Source organism: Vicia villosa, unplaced genomic scaffold, assembly GCF_029867415.1.
Source record: "Vicia villosa cultivar HV-30 ecotype Madison, WI unplaced genomic scaffold, Vvil1.0 ctg.001709F_1_1, whole genome shotgun sequence".
In the NCBI taxonomy this organism is placed as follows: Eukaryota; Viridiplantae; Streptophyta; class Magnoliopsida; order Fabales; family Fabaceae; genus Vicia; species Vicia villosa.
Window position 1 is genome coordinate 224,641 of NW_026705705.1, and position 10,808 is coordinate 235,448.

The window sequence follows — 10,808 nt, forward strand, 5'->3', positions numbered from 1 at the left end:
GTCGTGATGTTGAAACCACATTTTTTGATTTAAAAGAAACTTTTGTTTGTTTCCCCTTTTGACATGCATCACATAGATGATCTTTTGAAAACTTTATCTTTGGTAAGCCGACTACTAAATCCTTTGTGACAACCTTATTTAGTAAGTCAAAGTTTATGTGAGCAAGGCGTCTATGCCAAAGCCATGAGTCTTCTCCTAAAGCAATAAGAAACTTGGCATTTGACTTAGACACTTTGTTCAAGTTTAGTATATAAATGTTGTTTACTCTTGTGCCATTAAACACAATGTCTCTTTTCTTAATATGTTCAATTGTACATCCAGAATTAGTGAAAGTTACTTTGAAATATTTGTCGCACAATTGACTAATACTTAAGAGATTATGTTTAAGACCTTCTACTAGTAAAACATCAGATATAGTTGTGGTAGATGGGTTACCTACACTTCCATTACCAAGTATAGCTCCCCGATTGTTATCTCCATAGGTGACATACCCCTTTTTCTTTGCATGAAACTCAACAAAAAGTGATATGTCTCCCGTCATGTGTCTTGAACATCTGCTATCAAGGAACCACAACCTTTTGGCAATGTCAAGACACTTTTCCTGCAAAATTAATTTAGAGTGGAAGGTCCCCAATTTTCATTGGGTCCTTGGTAGTGAGTACATAAATTGTTGCACTTAGGCAACCATTGAAATACTCCTTTAGGAACTAGAATCCTCATAAATTTGCATTTTTCAATGGTGTGTCCCTTTTTGCAACAATATTAACAAGTAATATGATGAGAACATGTTGTTTTGCTAGTTGATACTTTTGGTACAAAAGTGTATTTGCTATATAAAGGAGTATACGATCTTTTGAACTTATTAGGATCAACCGCAAAAGTCACTTTTGGTTGTAGAGCCTTATCTAATTTGGCCTTAAGATCTCTTACTTCTTTTTGCCAAATGTCACATGTCTCACAAACAAACCATGATGGAGGATCTTCCTCAATTTTATCCTTTTGAATATGTAACATAGATTGTTTTAAGGCTTCCATATTCTTTTCGGTCTTCTCATTTTTTGATTCAAGATATGAAATTGTTTTCTTATTTGAGGCCAAAATTTTGAAGCCTCAATTGCATCTCTATGTAGTTCTTCAAAAGCTAATTTTTATTGAGCATGAGATACCTTATCTACAAGTTCAGGTTTAAGATGACTTACACGTTTCTTTTTCTTATGTTGATGAGCCATAAGACATAAGTTTGCAGATTCTTCTTCATCGCTTGATGAGTCTTCACTTGAGGAATCACTTTCCCATGCTATATAAGCTCTTCTAGGCTTGTTGTGACCTATGCTTTGATTCTTATCTTTCTCCTTCTTGAGATATGGACAATCCGGTTTGTAATGACCAACTTTGCCGCAATTGAAACAAGGACCTTTGAATTTTCCTTTGTTGTTATCATCTTGTTTGGACTTTTTGAATTGCTTCCTATAGTTAATCAAACTTTTGTCGGAGTATTTTGCTCTGTTTTTCCTTATGTATTTGTTGTATCTTTGCACAAACAGTCCCATTTCCTCATCATCAGAGTCTTCCTCATCACTTGTATCACTATCCTCTTGCTCTTGCCTTGAGGTCTTGGAGCTTGAAGCCTTTAGAGTTATTGACTTCTTCTCTACCTCTTTCTTCATGTTCTTATCCTTCTTTGACCTTTTTCTCATGCATGTCAAGGAATTTAAGGTGTTTCTCATGTTCTTCAAGTTTACCGAAGAGAGTAGTGATGTCTAAGGTATTTAGATCATTTGCTTCCTTTATAGCTGTAACCTTGGGTTGCCATTCCCTGTTTAAACATCTTAAATCTTTGTTAGTAGCATTTGCATTGGAAACAGGTCTATCAAGAGAATTTAAACGATTTATAAGATGTACGGATCTCTTTTGCATATTTTCAATGGATTCACCACTTTCCATATGAACGAGTTCAAACTCTTGAGTTAACGTGTTGATTCTAGCTAATTTGACATCATCCGTGCCCTCATGTGCAACTTTCAATGTGTCCCACATGGCCTTAGCAGTTTTACAATGGGAAACACGATAGTATTCATCAACTCCTAGAGCTAAGATCAGAATATTTCTCGCTTTCCAATCGTATCCATACTTCTTTTCATCCTCAGCATTCCAACTAGTTTCTGGTTTAGGAATCACAGCACCTGCCGCATTGGTCATAGTAATTTCAAAAGGACCATAAACAATGGCTGTCCAAATGTTCCTACCAATGGAGTTGATATGAACACACATACAATCCTTCCAATAGCCATAATTTTCACCGTTGAAAACTGAAGCTCTAGTGTGAGCCCTTTTAGGTCCGGAAGCCACTTATTCGATAAGTGTTTCTCGAAGCAAGGAATAAACCAGAGCTCTTGATGCCACTTGTTAGACGCTAGGCTTACGTATCTAGAGGGGGGTGAATAGATACTTCAGAATTTATTCAGATTTTCTTTAAACCACAAACTGATATGTTTTTAAACCACAAACTGATTATGATGTGATGATGAACACTATTAGAGAATCAACAGGTTATAATGCGATAAATCGTTTAAGTGTTTACTTGGATAAACTTGTTCTCAATGACTTTGATTAATGAAGCAAGCAATATATCAAACACTTGGTGTATAATGAACAAATTGAATTATGAATCAATGTGTGGTGACTTGTGATGTTTATGCAGAATCTTATCACACAAGTTTAACACTTTGATACGTTGATCAATTTGCGATTATAACCAGAATTAAGCACAACTTAACAAAAAGATAAAAGCAATAAGAACACGATATTTGTTCAGGCAGTTCGTCGATCGTCCTCGCTACGACTACATCTGCCCCCAATTCCAAACGGGAATTGGGATGTCTTTCATTATGATTGAAAAAAGTTTATACAAAGAAGATAACAAAGCAATAACGATAAACCGAATATGTTGATTCTTTATATCTTCTTCCCCTTGATCTTGAGCCAGATCAAGTATCTTCCAAGAGCTTATCTTTGATCCCCTTTCTGCAGTGTTGTGAATTGCTCGAACCCTTGTTCTTCAACTTCTACACTCAGCTGAATCGATGATGAAGCCTCTTGACAAAAACCCCCAAAATTCACCAATCTTGGAGGACAAAATCTGCAGATTTTATTCACCAATAACCCCACAAATATTCACCCACTAGGAACCTTCAATTCCTTTCCATGGACGTTATCGATCTTGATCACAAACCCTCACCACAAGAATTGTTGTGTGTAATTGTGTTGGAGTTGAGAAGAAGAAAGAAGATGAGAAGACTTTGTGTATCTTTCAGTTGTTGGTGTTGATTTCAATAATTAGCTGATAAAGATATATATAGGTGCTAGCAGAGTTGGTTAAGGGCAAACACAAAATTTGGGAAGTTTTGGGGTGATCGGTCGACCTACTCAGTTACTTAGGTCGACCTAAATGGAACAGATTCAGTAGATTAAAATTTTTCTTCAGCTGAGTCGACCTATTGAGACATTGGGTCGACCTAACAGCATCTGATTTTGGTTCTTATGACTTTTCTTCAATTTAGGTCGACCTAGGCAATTGGTTGAGTCGACCTAAAGTGAGCAGAAGTGAAGTCTCTTTATTCACTTCAGTTTGCGTCGACCTAAGTGCATGGTGGGTCGACCTAACTGGAACATTTTTCTTCCACATCAAGATTAAAGCATTCTAGGTCGACCTAGACTTGTGTTGAGTCGACCTAAGATGTCCTAGAGTGCCAAAATCTTGCTTTTCCTTATATCATTCACTTGAAGCTTGATATTTGTTCAATGACGATGTTTGCCACGAATAAAAAACTCTTGATTAGTATATGCTTGTACTTACAAGCGTCTGAATCTTTGTCACCTGCGTGTTACACAAATAGATGTAACATTCAAACAGAAGGGGTGAGATATCATAACAATATAAACAAAATATGATAATGAGAATATAAAGTATGACATACATAATTATAATATTCTTACTTCATTCATCTCACCAATCCACATTGCAGTTCCAACAATCACATTTCACAATCATACAATTTGCATCCTATTCATCCACAACATCACAAAATTCAATGAGACCAACTTCTTTGACTACATGCATGTAGTACCATAACACTTCGCTTTTTCCATATAAGGCCACATCGCTATTTGACATTTAGGCCACATCGCTATTTGCCATTAAGGCCACATCCCTACAAAATGCATGTAACTCTATCACATGACACCAACTTATGAAATAACTTAACACACATCCACAGACTATGCCAACACCAGCCACTTCTTACACATCGCTTATTCATACATTGTCATAACATCATTACATCAAGAAACCACATAAATTCTATCATTATGTTCATGACTTCGCATTATAACAAATTAGCGGAAAAATAAGTTTTTAGAAAATCTCCTCATAATATTCCCAAATTGATTTAAGAGATACAAAATGTTTTTATTTCTATAGGTTCGAACGACGCGTCAAACGGACACACGAGTCAAAAGTTATGATCTTTACAAAAATTGGATGCTGTGAACCGACGCATGGATAATTTTGTCCCCCTCGGGTTCACTCAGGCCGACCCTATGGTCGACTCATACTGAGTATCTTTCTTGCATGAGCCAAAGCATGGATTCTTTGAGTCGACGCATGGCTGTTAAAAGCTGAATTTTTTTTTGCGATTTTGGGTTTCTATGGCTACGATTTCTTGACCCCAAAACCCACTTTTACAATAATTCTTACACCAAAAAAATTCTATATTCTACATAAATTGGACATAAACATTTCCCCATCATCATTCTCATCAATTTCACAACAAATTCATCAAACGCAAAGGATTCACACATCATTCATCAAACATTCAAAATTCAATTTACCCATCAAAATCTCAAATTCACACATAACCTGAACATGCTAATTATACATCCTAAATCTACCATGACACATCATCATATAACCCCTTATAGTGTTTTAACCCCTTATAGTGTTATAACCCCACCCTTACCTTAGTGTTCTTGGTTCTCTACGAAATATCCTTGCCCTAACCTACGTGTTCTCCCTTTCTCTAGTTTCACGATCGATATAAATGTATTCTCTCTCTTGTTGCAGATGTTAGTTTGAGCGAAGTGGGGGATAAGCTTTGCTTCTCGGATATCTTTCAATTGTAAGAGGTTGGCTCAGTGTGCTGCTGATGGGGACAGTAGGACTATCGTTGAAGTTTCGGTGTCTCCCGAATACGAAGGTGACATGGATTCAAGGTTTCGTTGTTAATCAAGTTGGAGCACCTTAATGGAGAATGATCAGGTATTGTTGATGGTTACTTCTCGAAGCATGAGAATCTATGTGACGGTCATTAATCTACGAATGGAGTGTAGATTCCTTATGTTTCGGAAAGTGATTGCCAAGTAAATAAGATAATTTTAAAAGATGGTACTTATGAAGTTACGAGGTTTCGTCGTTGCTGGTTGACCATAAAGTTGACGGTTTGAATTACCCGTGTGTGTAATGTCGACATTAGAACGATGTTAAAATGACGAAAGTTGTTATAGACTTTGCCGTGAGATCCATATGAGTGATTGTTAAACGCTGATGATGTTGTTGGATGGTTATGGATCGCAAGTCAGAGTTTGGAATTCGAAGAGCTAAGCATGGATTTAAAGTGTTCGTGATTATACAAGGAAGTTATGGGGGTTGTAAACCTCAGAGTGAATTATTGGACTATAACGTTGTTAATGAATCTGAGTGCACATTCTGAAAGAATACTATTATAGTTTGGTAACGATGGTTTAAACTCCGTAATGATTGTCGGCTGTCTATTGACAAATTGAGGAACTGGTCACCCTTAATCTCTTGTTGATAGTAGACGGATCGTATTGGATGAGATAGACTTATCTCGTTATCTTAATAGTATGTAAAGTGATGGATATTAAACCGTGAGGATAATCGCTCACCATGTTGTGTGAATACATGGAGAAGTGGCTATGAAAGAGTGAAACGTATCAGACGATGACTTAAGTTGGGTAATCAGAGTTGTGCAACTGAAGCGTGATGTGGCACAGTTGACTCGGTAGAAGTAGAAGATTGTAATATCATGAGTCGTGTGAATGATATGTCTTGATTTGATGGGGTGTGATTTAAGGATGTTGTGTCAGGACATTATGGTTGCTAGTAAATAGTTGCCGAGGTTATAAGAATTTTATTGTGAAGTGTTGGTTGATGATGAACTGTGTGTATGTTTGTTAAGTTATACGGTTAAGTTGAAGTTATAACGATTTTGTTACCGTTGCTGAAATGTTGTGATTGATTATTGTATTTAACGAAGACTGGTACTCCTGTTGGCTGGAGATTTCGTTTAGAGAAAATATTCTTTGAAGGGTTAGAATTCGAAGAAAGGTGGTTACTGATGACCATCTCTGAGATTAAAAATGGCTACTGATGGCCATGTTTCGAGGATGTTGTTTAAGTTGGAGTGAAGATGGTTAGAATCGGAGCTAATTCGAAGTGAATTATCTTTAAGACTTAAACATTTTGCGAAATATGAAGGGTACTGAAGCTTAACATGTTTTCATGGCATTCTCGGTTCTGATCACGTTGCCACGTATCGAAAGAGGATTCAGGCGGGAGGATTTGAATTTCGAAGTAGTCTGTGTAACCGAACAAGGACAGATGGCATCCCAGGGATTCTTGTGAGCAACGTGGCATCAGATTAGTGTAGGACCGTTAGGGTTGAAATTAGTATAAATAAGGGTCTTAATGTTAGGATTTCGGGTGTTCATTTTGTACAAATCACTCAAGTATCAAGTGTTTAGAGAACGAGTTCGCTGAGAAATGTACGTATGACACCAACATCATTTTAAATACATTTGTATCTTTCTTTATTCAAGTATCTTTTCAATTCCTTTATCTTTTTCGTTTAACTTTCATTTCGAAGCACTTTTACATTTCTGCATTTAACATTCTTGCACGTTATATTCTTGCACTTTACATTTCTGCAATTTACACGCTTTTGTTTATGCTTTCTTTGTCGAAAGTTACATTAACATGTATAACGAGTGTTGTTTCACATGAATAGTCATACGATCATATTACAAACAAGTTTTTCGAAGCCAGAACAAACAAACATGAACCAAATCATATTAAAAGACAATTGTTTGACTATGTCCTAGGATCAATCTAGTCGATCATGCGAGTAAGCAAAGTATATTTTATAGTTTGGAGGACTAGTGGTTGTTTACCGGAAATCACCGTAAACAAATTGGCACACCTGGTGGGACAGTGTCAAACAGATTGTTATTAATTGATTGTTTTGTTTTGTCTAGAAAATATCAAGACCTTGTATGAACCTTAGGAATGGTAAATTAACCAACAGTGCACAGCCGATTCCTAAACGAAGGTACAACAAGAAAATGGTCAATGTGGCCAGTGGAGGGGGAGATCAAGATCCCCCACAGGGGTCAGGAACAGTAGCGACAAATTCTACGCATGTTTCGACTTCCACTCAAGGAGCGCAGGATATACCAGGTTCGACAGGATCTGCACCCATAGGTAGTTCCCAGGCTATACCCGAAAATACAATAGGGACAACAGGGACTGTTCCAGTCTCGAGTTCGACTATCGTGCCTCCACTCACAGGCGCAAGCGAGATACCACCTTTCTTGACAAACGCCGCAAGTCAAGTATTTACCCCAGGACCATCCTCATATGCTTTAGAAAGTTGGAGACCCAACAACCCACATGGAATGCCATATTCATACATGGCAGGTTTACGAGGGGCAGGGCCAACATGCACTGCACCTAACCCAACGACGTTTTTTCCTAATGTCGGTTCGATAGGTCGAAGCGCACAAAACACAGGCCTCTCTGCCCAAGTACCTCCCTTAACTACTAGTAGTCAAGCGGCATTTCGACAGGAAATGGATGCAAGTAACCATGATATGTTAGGGGTCCTTGCTAGAGAATTGGGGTCGATTTTTAATCCATTAGCAACAAACATTTCCAGGACTAACCAAGAGAATGTGGAAACATATCAAAAAATATCGTCGCAAATAGGACGAATGGCGGATTTCTTAGGAGTCCCGCAAAATAGGCGAAGAAACAACCAATCAACCTATCAAGAAGGGGACCCAGTTCTAGAACAAATTCGAAACGCAGTTCCGCCACCTAGGCCAACACCAGTCGAACGAAATTAAGTGGTAGATTTAGAAACTCAAACGGCTAACGTTGGTCGACAAGCAGTTCCCCAAAAACAGCCTAAAGTAGTTGTAGTGGGAAGAGACGAACATCCTAATGAAGTTGTACATAGGGTTAGGAGAGACAATTTGGCAACAGAAAATAATCTCACTGCCATGATAGAAAGAATAATGGCTAATAATGGCCTTAATACTGGACTTCGACGTCCAAACTATACACCCCCCATACCCGAATATATTATGCAAACAGAATTACCAAGAGGTACCAAGGTACCCAAATTTACGAAGTTTTCAGGGGACACTAGTGAATCAACGGTGGAACACATAGCCAGATATTTGACGGAAGCAGGGGATCTAGCAGGGAACGAGGATTTGAGAATTAAATACTTCCCTAGTTCGCTAACAAAAAATGCTTTTGATTGGTTCACTACCTTACCCCAAATTCCATAGACGCATGGGCACACTTAGAGAGATTATTCCATGAAAAGTTCTACATGGGTCAAACCAAGATAAGTCTGAAGGAATTGGCTAGCATCAAGAGGAAGTTCAAGGAGCCTATAGATGATTACTTGAACAGGTTCCGTTTGTTGAAATCAAGATGCTTCACGGTTGTCCCAGAACATGACTTAGTAGAAATGGCTGCGGGTGGTCTAGATTATTCAATCCGTAAGAAACTAGATACCCAATACCTAAGGGATATGGCCCAATTGGCAGACAGGGTTCGACAAGTTGAACGACTAAAAGCAGAAAAGGCCAGAGCAAATAAAAGTTACAAGAAGGAGAGGGTAGCATACATTGAAGCTGAAGACGTTGACGGCGAATCTTTCGAAGATTCATACAGCGTGGAAGTGGTCGAAATAGACCTAGCTGAATTAAAAGAAGCACCACCTTATTCTTGCAAATTGCTCACCCCTTCTAATGGAAAAAATCCAGTAGAGAATGATAAAAGCGATAGATTTCCTAAGAAAACTTATACATTTGACATCACTAAATGTGACGAAATATTTGATTTGTTAGTAAAAGATGGCCAGATGATAGTGCCTCCTAATTCCAAAATTCCTCCGTTAGAACAACGGAAGAAGCGAGGCTTTTGTAAATATCATGGTTTTTTAGGCCATAAAACCTCACAATGTTTTCTTTTCAGGGATCTAATTCAGAATGCTATCAAGGATGGACGTCTGAAATTCGCTGATAAAACCAAGAATCATATGAAGGTTGACACAGACCCTTTGAATGTTGCTGACACTAACCTGTGTGAACCACTTGACGTCAACATGGTGGAAGTATTTGAAATTGATGTTGCTGAATTGGAGATAATTTCAACTGGAAAGCAGGCTACTGAAAGCCTAAATGACAATACAGTCTTCAATACTGATATTGAAGAATCCTTTGATGCAGAGATGACTGAAGATCTGAAAGGGAAAACTAGCGAGGCCACTAAAGACCTCAGGGCGAAACTTCAGCAGATGCAGATTTCTGAAGCTCCTCCGGCAGTTGTTAACGTGGTCAATGTTAGGCGGCCTTTATCTGAAATAAAAGAACTAGAAAAGTGGCTGATAAGGGAGAAAAGAAACATTGAAATCCCACCAAGAGGGGAGAGTTTGAAAGACTATCTCTGGAATTGTCATGAGAAAAATGGTGGAAAGATGCTGATGTGCCCAAGGTGTTCGATTATGCTGAATCGAAGGGTTCAAGCTAATTTTGAGAGGGCCCTACGAGAAAGAATGGAACAACCCTGGAGAGGAGGAAACCTATTGCTAAAGGTATACCCAAGGACTGAAGAAAGCTTAGTAGGTTTCTTGGTCAGATGTCACAAAGAAAACACTGAAGTACCATTGTGTCCCAGATGTGGAGCAGTCTATGACGAACTACTAGCGCGATCATTCGAAAGAGTATATTTCTACATGGGTCGAGAAACTCAGGGACTTCGTCCCAACATGTATGTATTCGATAACTGGACCCCATCGAAGAGGCCTGACAGCCCCCACCCTAGAGCTCGAAGGGTTACATTCAAAATCCATGCAGACATACCCAGGGATAGATGGATGCAAGTTGGTGCGAGGACCAACAAATGGCGAAGTTGGGACCAAGGGGGAAGAACTGCAATGGCATATAGGAAGCACTTCCAGACCTCAAATCGAGAGATGTACAGGTTGGAGAATTACAAAGGCAAAAATCCTATGTCTAGATCCCAATGGAGAAGGTACCTGAGGATGAAGAAGGCCTGATCCGCTGTCGCACGCGGGTCAAAAACGAGTTAATTTGTAAAACTGTAGTAACGACGGTAACGGTAACTCGAGTATCGTCTCTCAAGGATTCTTGAATTATTAACTGAAATCGAAATTGGGGGGGTTGGTTTGGTGGTCGAATTACAGAAAAAGTGCTTAAAATAAGTGATTCTGAAAATAAGCTGTTTTTGTAAAAGTGATTATGAAATAAGTCAATCTACCGATCCGGTTCCTACTAATCATCGACTATTATAATTTCACTATCCTAAGCGGATTCCGTTCCCATTCGATTATAATATGATCAACAAGCGCAACAATATTATACCAATTATATTTCCCGTTTGCCGAATTAAGCATTCGGTTAAGCGATAAGCGGGT